Source organism: Cyphomyrmex costatus, unplaced genomic scaffold (assembly GCF_001594065.2).
Source record: "Cyphomyrmex costatus isolate MS0001 unplaced genomic scaffold, Ccosl1.0 scaffold193, whole genome shotgun sequence".
Lineage (NCBI taxonomy): Eukaryota > Metazoa > Arthropoda > Insecta > Hymenoptera > Formicidae > Cyphomyrmex > Cyphomyrmex costatus.
In genome coordinates, this window is record NW_017275965.1 from 4,373,966 (window position 1) to 4,384,829 (window position 10,864).

At 36.2% G+C, this 10,864-nt stretch overlaps 1 protein-coding gene across 1 annotated transcript in view; it reads left to right on the forward strand.

The window, feature by feature from the left end:
• Nucleotides 1–813: 813 nt before the first annotated feature.
• The window catches only part of LOC108772887 (tubulin polyglutamylase TTLL4), a 101,791-nt gene continuing 91,740 nt past the window's right edge, over nt 814–10,864 (forward strand). Inside the window, exon 1 of the mRNA XM_018538533.1 lies at nt 814–858. The gene's annotated coding sequence lies outside the window, so the exon portion shown is untranslated. The remainder of the gene's footprint in view (nt 859–10,864) is intronic.

Sequence of the window (10,864 nt, forward strand, 5' to 3'; positions counted from 1 at the left end):
CCTGAAAAATGATCCAGAAATAATTTGAAAAAAAAATCACTTATTGATTTTTATTATTTTTATTTTTAAACGCGATATCTAAATGTAAAACTTAATATAAACTTAATATGATTCATTAATACAATTTATGTGAATTAATATAATTTCAAGTATACTATTTTATGATTGTGTGTGTGTGTGTTAAATCTGTGTGTATCTAAAATTTTAAACTTAATATTTATTATTTAATGAATACAATAATAAGCGTGAGGCTATAGAAAGAGAGAAAAATATAGAGAAAATATATGATATATTTTAAAAGGAACCATAATTAATTAGGGATGTAAAATTATATAAAATTTATTATTCGATTATACTCGTTACTTCAAATGATCGGCCTTGCGGGTGCTATTTGCCACTTCATGGCGAACGGAGTGAATTTATAGTAGGCCCAGACTATTACACTTTTTACGGTGCTTATTAAATATTTTTTAGGGGGTGTCGGTCGCGGGTCGATACAAATTTCGGTTATTAAGGCGGCACCATGTGTAATCGGACCGAATTACATCTCGAATTACCAAGGGTACGCCTGGCGATTTCTAACGATCTTTTTTTATTGCTCATCAATATAATTCGTAAAGCGACGAGTCTTCGACGAAACATTTAATGATCGCGTTGAAGTTTCGCGCGCGATTATAATTTGCTACATTTTTTTCCTTCGTTTTGTATTCGACAGTCACACCGGTTGGTCGGGATGCGTTTTATCACCCATACAATAAAACGCACTGTTATTTCATGAATTAACGTTTCGCTAATTTTTGTTTGCAGGTAAAGCTACAACGCGGGACGATTGAAGTGGATTGACGAGCTCAGGTGTTGGTGAGTTCATATACACATATTGTTTATATAAGTTTTTCGTTGAACATTTTACGTGTTGTCTTTAATTTAATTTAATTTTAAACAAGTCATACCATGTTATTAACTGTGTTTTATGCGTTGCTTGTTATATTCTCTATGATATATCAATATGTTTTCAACCACAGAATTGGAAAAACTTTCTAATGTTTAACGATTATAAAAACTATGATATAAAGACAATTTGCGAATCGTCTATTTTTCGAAGTAAAAATAGAAATCTGTGCGACAGATTGCAAGATGTCGTTCAGTATTCGCTGCTTCCTTACGATCGAACGATCCATCCTTCGCGGATAAATTCTTTATGCGTCTGGACTCGCTTGTCCGTCCATCAGAAAACCACGCGGAATCCTTTGTCCCCTCGGACCGGTCCATGGAATTTTCGTGGATAGAATAAAAAGGACTGAATCATAATGCCGCGATGCGCGAGAGGACCCTTTCGATCCTATTGAAACGTTGGAGCGATATTGGGTGGGGTTAAGGGTGGCCACGGGGGTGAATGCAATATTATTCAAAATCACGAAAATCTCCGTTTGTATTTCGTTATTTTCGGGATCCATTCGGGATCGTAGATGCATATCTTACACCGTTGAATGGGCCACTGTACGGGGTAAGCATCGGCCGGTGTTTGTTCGTCATTTTTCCCCTTCGTTCCGTTCTCGCGTCACAACGGGAACCGAGAGGCAAGAGTGATCCAGGTAAAAAGGGTCAAACGCACGCACAAAGGGCGCTCTCGCCCTCGCGACCGGGCACATGTGCGTGCAGCACGCAATCATAAAAGCGACACTTCGATCTTGCGCCGAGAACGAATCGAACTTATTGAAAGGGAATTCAAGACGATTCAAGGGTTGATTCGTCGTCGTCATCGTCGTCGCCGTCGTCTCGTTTCTCACCGGGGAAACCTGTCGCGCGCACCATCGACTGCACGATGCGCATATGCAACACGATTTCCGCAGCTGCCCTTTTTCTACATTTTCACCAAGCACACCAGGTGCGTGAAATTACCAATATTAAATTTTTGTCGGAAACAGAAAGATTAATCCATAAATAATAACTCAGTGTTTTTATTATTGCACTTGTTGCTGACATGCCGAATTTTGACTCACAATCAGAGATCTTTTATCCCGCGACTCAACCCTTTCACAGGTGTATCCTGTCGGGAGGAAAACCCTTTTCCGTATTGTTCGCGAGTTTCCGCTAATCCTTTCGGTGCTTTGCAGGTAAAAGGGTTGACATTCTAAGTTAACGGATCGAAGGGTTAACCAGAAAATGCTTAACGGTGCAGTAGAACGAAATTATTTGCGGTGAACTATTCGATGTGGTGCAATGTGCAGTACCTTTTATTGATGTAATGCAATTTTTTCAAGTTTTCTTAAATTTTTCGTTATATCAAGTATTAAAAAAATTCTTTATGATATTATTAAAAGCATACAGATTTATATTTATCAAGTTAATATACGTATATGTATGTATATAGAGTAAGGTGATATAATTTTGAATATGGTACAGTTCTGAACGAAATGAGATTTGAATCTAGTTATCGAAGTTTAACTTTGACTTCTCTTGGTTGCTATCTTGGCTGCTGCTTTCCACACAATGAGAGGATTACCAAACTTGAAACTCGAAAATTGGATTTAAATTTGATTTTATACCAAATTGTAACATATCTCCATACTATATGTGAATGTCATGGAATTCTTAAAAATATAAATCTATATGTATGCTTTTAAAAATATCGTAAAGTTTAAATTAGAATTTTTTTTAAATATAATAAAATAGTCAAGAAAACTTGAAAAAATTTGAAATAAATTTTGAATATTGTCGCCCTATTTTTATCAATAAACTTCAGTAATTTTTTACCATTTGGGAAACATTTAAAATATTCTATTTTTCTGAAAGTATATGTATTTAAATTGTTAAAAATTCTTTGAGATATCGTATACTTATTAAATCGTTACTATGAAATTATTTGTATCAATAAACTTAAATAAGAAGTTTGAATGCTGATTGTATTGCGCTTTTAATTGCTTTCGATCTGTCTTTGAATATATAATTTACATTTTGAAAACAATTACATTAGTAAAAAATAAAAAAATAATTTCTTAAGAATGACGAAAGGATGATGCAATTTTAGAAAATATAAAACGAGATTTACTCGAATAAGAACTCGAAGAAAAGACTTTTTCTGAAGTAGATCCTTGCAAGTTTGAACAGATCGGTTTCGCCATTTTGCTCAAAGGCAGAATGATATCTGCTCAAGAAGAAAAGATTGCTTTTTGTGTAACGCGTTACGTAAACTCGAAATGCTTGCGGCAGATTCCTTGCATCGATCCGGTGCAGGTTCGAACCTGCACAGGGCATTCAGGGCACTCGCTTTGATCAAGTTTCTTCACGTGCCAGCGGCAAACGAGACGTGTTCGAACTTGCGCGATCTTCTGCACAGATCAGTATATGGGCCTCGTTTCTCGCGGTAAAGGAGGACGATCCTGCCGGATGCGAGACCTGCCGCGACGCTTGAAAAGCGAATCTAACGTGGGTGAGTGCATTCTCGGGAGGTTGCGTTGTAAGAAAGTCTTTTTAAAAGGACGCATTCTAACTCTCTCGTATGATGCCCCGACACGTATTTTTCAATAGCGAATTTCATCATCTTAGATACACCATAGAAAAGGAAAAGGATTCGTATGCGGACAACTGTATCTGCGACGCATAAATTTTGCGTCGGAATATTCTTAAAATGTTTACTGGTTGCTTCGATATATAATGCTAAACGGTCGATGTAAATCTTTTTTAACATATTCCTTAGACTTAACAAAAGAAAAACGTTTTTAAAGATTGAATTTTTCTCGCATTATTTTTTATTATATATTATTACTTTTTTTACTTATATAAAATAATTTAAAACATTTTAATTCTTTTAATTATAAGAATTATTACCCCATACACAATAATGAAGTCATGTCACATTTTTTGAGAAGATTCTTTGGATCCAAAATCTTGAAAATTCAACCCCCTCGATATATTTAATTTCGACAAAGACATCAATACGTTTATGATGAATTTAATAGGCTCCAAGATCAACACGAAAATCCTAATATCAATATCAAACATTACTCAGTACACCAAATTCGAGAGTCTCGACAAACTTGTTGGAGGACTGTGCGAAGATATTCCTTCCTTCGATATCATCGACCCTTCGGATCCAAAATCTTTCAAAGTCTTGCGCGTTGAGCTTGGAAAGATCCGTTTCCATTTACGAATCACCATTATGTCCCTAAATAAACAGCTGTTCCTCGCAAGTCCTGCACCTATGTAAACACAAGATTCTGACGAAACTGCCGCATGCTCGATCGATATGTATGATTCGCCCGACCAGGGGATGAAAGAGAAAAAAATCTCAAGCGGAGGGGGAGTTTTGAAAGAGTATCGGAAGGAGAGGGTCACATTGAAGATCGCAGGACCATGAATCTGCCTCCAAGGCACGGATCCATTCTTAAAGGATTATCATTATAAATTATATATTTTCCTTCTTCCCTTTCTGTGCCGCCCTCCTACTCTGCCACCGAATGACCGGTAGCAGCTTAAGGATTTCTATCACTGGATTAACGTGGACCGTGTCATCGTGGTATCCTGTCTATTCGATTCGTCTTCCTTCGAAAGAAGAAATGCTCACGAATTCCTTTTTATTTCGCGTTTTACAATCTAAATTTTTTAAACTTTCTATATTCCGTTCACACACGAGTAACATTTGATCTAGTATGTGCGTTTTATTTTTGTGGATGTAGTGATATTGTAAACTCAGTTTTTGGACATGGCCGGAGACACTACCGCGTCTTTTGAAATACCTATAGTATTTGTGTGCGCCATTTGCAAAATGTAGAAAGTTCCGATGGACAGTTGAGATTCTAAATCAAATGCATATGAAACAGGATATAATGAAAATTGTTTTTTAATTTTTTTTTAGAAGATTAATATTACGTTACTAATAAATACAATAGTGATTTTAGTTTAAAATTGCTCTCTCTCTCTCTCTCTCTCTCTCTCTCTCTCTCTCTCTCTCAATTTTATTGACTTATAATTAAGTATAGAAATTACAATAGATATTTTATGTTGTAACTTAAAATGATTTTTTCTGAAAAACAAAAAAATCTGAACAATTATAATTATTATAATTTATTAATTTCTCGTTCAATAAAAATTAATTATAGAAATACGCGCGCATTCCGATTCTGCGCTTAATTTCGTCTTGTGCGATTTATTACGAGTCAGTGTCTATTAAATATTGGCGCTTCACAAACGCTCAATGCCGATTCATTCGTTGATACGATGACGTTTTTCTGGGTTGCCACGCCGTCTGGCCTCGCCCCGAACCGCCAATGTATGATAACAATTATTCGAAAATGCTCGTTCGAATGTCAGAGGCGACAATGACTTTTCGCGACGATGAGATGACGATCATCACCGACGGCGTCCCCTTCGTCTTTATGCCTCCCAAATCTTTTTTACTTACACGTGGAGGAGCAGTTTGATGGGTCTCTTTGGTTGGGGCCCGATCCTTTTCTCGTGTGCGAAGGGTCCTGTGGGCGGAGCGGTTGGCCGAGAAAGGACCTCATTCGAGTCCGGCGGCGAGGATTCTCTAGGATTCTGACCAGCGGGATAAGGAACGAGCTTTCAAAGGGGCTGAAATTGAACACGTGCAAGGGTGAGTCAGAGCAGTAGAAGGAGAAAAGCGAAAAGAAAAAGAAAGAGAGAAGCAGGCCTGGGCCCTTCGAAGATTTCTGCGTCAGATAACGTTATTCTCTCGCAGGGCTGCAGTTTTATCTTTTCTATAAACTCATATGACCATCATAATTATCTGAATGAAATTCCTTGTCCAAAGTGTTATTTATTTTAGTATTTAATTTATTAACATAATAATAAGTCATTTTATTTTTTAAATAATACAAAAATATATGAATATTAGAGACATTTTATAAAAATATGTTTATAAATTTGTATACGTTATTGCGTTATATATTATATTTTTATAAATGTTAAATTATTAAATTAAAATATCTAATTCATAATTCCTTTATATGTTGTCTTAAAAACAATTTGTTTTTTAATATTATTTGACACTGACTAATAGTACTGATTCATTATTATGTCTTTATGCAAAATTTTAAAAGTGTTGTTAAAATTGTTTTGTAGAAATGGATCGACAAATTAACGAATAGTGTTAATTAGAAAGCTTCTTTATAAGAGATTCTTATAAAATAATACGTGATTATTACTTGGTTAGGTTTATTATTAAAAATTTGTATTTTTTAGTTTGCATTTCTAGAGAAAAATTGAACTGTTTTCTGCTCGGAAATATGTTTCATAAGTGAGTTTCTTGAAACAACTTAAGGATTAGTGACCGAATGCGGCCCTGCGTGCCTCGAGCTCATCATCTATCTCGTCTTCCTTCGGAGTCGAGACTCCTAGATATCTCTCCTCGCTAACCTATGCCTTTGCCTAGAGAAGCCACATTTTTTCTCATCCGCGTCCGGCATATCCATTAGAACACGTGCATCCACTGGCGTAACAAGTGCCCCGTCGACGCTATAAACCCCCAAGGGGCACAAAAAACTGTGGTCCATCCAGAGATCCCCTTTCCTCTCCTTTCCTCTATTCTTCCTTCCCTCCCTTTCTCTCTGCTTGTCTTCTTCCTAACGTCCGAAATAGCCTAATGACTATTATAATCTTGTACGTCGGTGGCACGATTTCTTTTATCCTTCGCGCGAGGACTGCCAACGCGGGAAAAGAAATCTTCCGTATCATTACGTTGGCGTGATGAACAACAGGGGGAAAAATCCCTTCCGTGTTATTATAAGGTGATTTCGTGGCGTGCGTGAAAATTGGTATCTCTTCTCGCGTGAGACTCCTCTGTCTTTTTGTTATACGCGTTCTCCGCGTATCTGGAAAGGTAACCAGATTTTCCATGAAACGCGTTTCTTTCCCGCTGCGTTACACAATTAAATGTATATGTACCTTTTTTTCCTTATCTCGACCATTCCAGTGAAGTAATAATATAGTACATAAATATAGAGCATAACATTTCCGATATAGTTAGTCATTATTTCATTTGAAATAAATTAAATAAATATAATTGATTAGAAATGCTAGTTTAAGATCCCATTACGACAGAAATGTCTTAAATACATGAAACTGAATTTTAAACTTTTCTCTCTGAGAAACACGATATAGTCAAATTACATGCTTGAAAGCTTTCAATTACACTTCCATTTCAGTGACTTGTAAGATTTAGAAGGGCCTTTTAGTTTGTTCAATATTTTGAACTATCCCTCGTAATTTCGTAGATTTTTTTGTGAATCACCGAGCGTGTGCTGCGCCTTTTCGGTAGCGACGACGCGGCGATTTCCGCTCGAAAGAAACATCGCGAGACCCTCGATTGCGAGTACCCGAAGAAGAGTCTCGATTTCTTACCTCGAGCTTTTCTTTTGCCTGGTGATGTTCTCTCAGATCGCGTTATGCGACGCCTGACGCAACATTATCGTCGCGTATAGTCCCGAAATCGTGTTATTAAATCACTTTAAAAAGATTTAATTACAGTGGCCTTTTTCGGCACAACTCGGCCGAAAGTAACGAACGAGGCATCCGACTCTCACATCAGCTGACAACAAGAACGAATCCGAGCAATTACTTCTCCATACACGGTCTCGCCTCTCGAATGATCACCGTAACTGGTTGGTCCCTCCCTCGAAATAAAAATTACTCTGTCAAACTCGTTGCCGCCACCGTTGTGCAATCAATACGAGGTATTATGTCTCATACGCTATATTTCAAACAGTTCTGTGTAGATAATTTTCTATTTCCTTAAATAATAAAAGAGAAAATTTATTGCAATAAAAATATTATTTAATAATTGATTTTCTTATATAATTAAAACATAGTGATATTAAACATTAATTGAAAGAATTGCGATAAATTAATTTTTTTAAGGTAACAAAAATTTAATTACTCAAGTATATTTTTAAGTTGATTTTAACTAAGATTTAATTCGAGATTTGTAATTAAAATATAGAATAAAGATTATGGTCCTATGAGTTAAGATTAGAGTATTAGATTAGTATAATATTAGAAGCTGATTAGTTCATAACAAATATGAAGGAACGAATTGCTTAATATAAAGTCTGCTCATAAAATTTGTCGTGATTCTTTACACACAGGAGTTATCTAATTTCTAGTCGAACAATCAGTGCAGATGATTCGACAGCTGGTCCTCGTCTCTTTGATGGCAAAGCAGGCCTTGTAAATAACGTTTAACCGAGAGCATGAAGGGAGAATGTATTGATAGTTGTAGAGAAGCGGGAGTGACCTGTCGTCATGGAATATTAGGGTGGCGATCACGCGAAAGAAGGGTGTTGCGACAAAAGTAGCTCGTCCGCGAGGAAAGAAAGAAAAGAAGTCGACGGAGAGTCCCGAAATCGGTATATCGGTCGGCTCAAAGGCAAGAAACGAGATGCTGTAGGCCCCAGCTAACGCGGCGGAACGGGTGGTCCCCGTCCGTGCATTTTAGACCGCTACCACTTCTCTTTACCTTCTTTTGAACACTCCTGCCTCGATCTTTCTACCGAGCAACGCGAAAATCGGCGTGACGCGATTGCCTTTTCAACCTCTCGACGATCGCGGATTTTTTTCCGCGGTCGTCCATTTTATTCAACACCTTAGATTCGGGCGGACAATTCGGGTAGTTCGGATCTTTGAAAAGATCCCCGCGACCGTGAAAATCAGAACATACAATACCGACAGTACCGCGTGCATCATCCACCGCGGAAAAGTGGCGCGGAAATTCTGCGGTGCGGCGTGTCGACCTCGCGTGGAAAATTATTTCGATCTAGAACGGACTCGCCGAGTAATTTTCTTATTCGGTATCAACTTCATGCTCGTTCGGTCGAGATCGAGCGATGGAGTGCAGATCGTCGGATTGTCACGGATTATGTTTGCCGAGGCTCGAAATGTATTTGTCAAGGCAAACAATTTCATTGATCGTGTCTAATTTTAGAGAGTCTTTCGAATTGGTTTATGTGCACGAATTTAGTTAGCGAAGGTTACGAAATTTCTCTGCAATGGTTAAGCAATTTTTAAGTGATTTTATTTCTCTATAAAAATTTTTCTGGTACCAAACAATATGAAAAAATTTGAAATTTATAAGCTTCTAAATATTTCGTCAAATACTTAAATATTTTTTTCAAAACTAAATTTTATATTGCTACATAAAGAATTTTAATTATCGTATTTAAAAAAAAAATGATTATAATATTTTAATTGTTTACAAGAAAAGAATAGAAATGTAAAAAAAAAATATACTTTACTACACTAAATTACACATTTCAAAATTAATATAACAAAATTTTAATAATTTAAAACATTTAAGCTCATTTTTTGAAAAACTATTTTTGGTGTTGTGTTTTTGTTATAATAAATGAATAACATCGTTTTTGTTAATGCATAGATATGTTTCTAATATTATTGATGTTTTTGTAGATTTTATGAGAATATTGCAGCAAGAAGTTCAATAATCTTTGGAGAAATATGAATTTAATTGTATTTTTTATAGATATTTAAATTATGAATCATTTAAAAACACCAAGAAGCTATTTCATGGCTTTTGAATAGTAACCTATAGAAAACATAGCTGTGAAACAGCATCACGACGATGATTGAAACCAGAGACGTCATCTTAACGCCGCTAGAAAAGATTGTAATCCGACATTGTCTGAATTCGTCGATGTTATTTTTTTTTTTTCAGTAGCTTACCTTTGCCATTCGATCATGCGTGCAAGTCCACACCTAGTAGCTTTTTTACAAGGACTCGTATCGTTAAATGTCTTTGGTGGCGCGTAAAGATATTCGGAGTAGAACTCGTGTTTTCCAAATACGCGTTTTATCACGGTCCCGTAAGGCCCGCTTACGGATCAAAGTAGGACTTAATCGGGCTCAATCTAGGAAAGGATCGAGGCTATAGAGTGCGCTCGTTTTGACGAATTGAACGGTCCGTTACGCATGGACGATCCTTCTCTTACATCTTTTTGAATCGCGACGTACGAATTTAGCTGCGAAACGTGCAAGAGCAGAGGATTACACGTTGCGAGGAGACTTAGGGTCTGCTTAGAGATCTTTACAATCTTTACGCGTTGATCCTACAATCCTATGGAGTTTGCACGGGGAGAATTATGCGCGCGAAATCACAATGTGTGTGGCTAGAATATATTTGTGTATGAAAAATTAAGAATTGAGTACTTTGTGCATCATAAGTGTGCATCATATTAAAGTTTGGGTATGTTAAGTTAGCATCCCAACTATAGTACTCAGGAGTTCTGATTAGAGTTCCCACTTCCTTTTGACGAGACAAAGAGTTCCCTATAATTAATAACAAGAGTTCCTCTCAATAAACATTTTTTTACATTTTTTTAAAATGGGGTACTAACTTTTTATCGAATTTCGAGGTGGAATAGTTCTGAGCGGCTTAATAGCTTCAATTTGCGATTGCCTAGAGTTCCTGATATGTAAAAAAAATTTTCGAATAATAAAAAAAAAATTAAAAATTTTTTAAGAATTAATTTTTAGATACAATAGTTCTGATGATAATTCCTGCTTCTTTTTGACGATACGAAGAGTTCTCTATGATTTTTAATGACATATGCGCTTAATAATAATTTTTTAATAATTTTTAAAAAATGGGGTGCTAACTTTTTAACGAAATTCAAGGTCGCATAGTTCTGATCAGCTTAACAAAACTATTTTGTGAATACCTAGAGTTCTTGATACATAAAAAACATTTTTGAAATATAATAAAGTTTAAAAAAAATAGTGGAAATCTTTGAAAATATTTTTGAGAGTACCGAGTAGTTCTGAGTAGCGTTTCTTATAGTACTCGACGAGTTCTATCGAAAACTGTAAGGTGAAAAAGCGATTGGACCAACGGTTT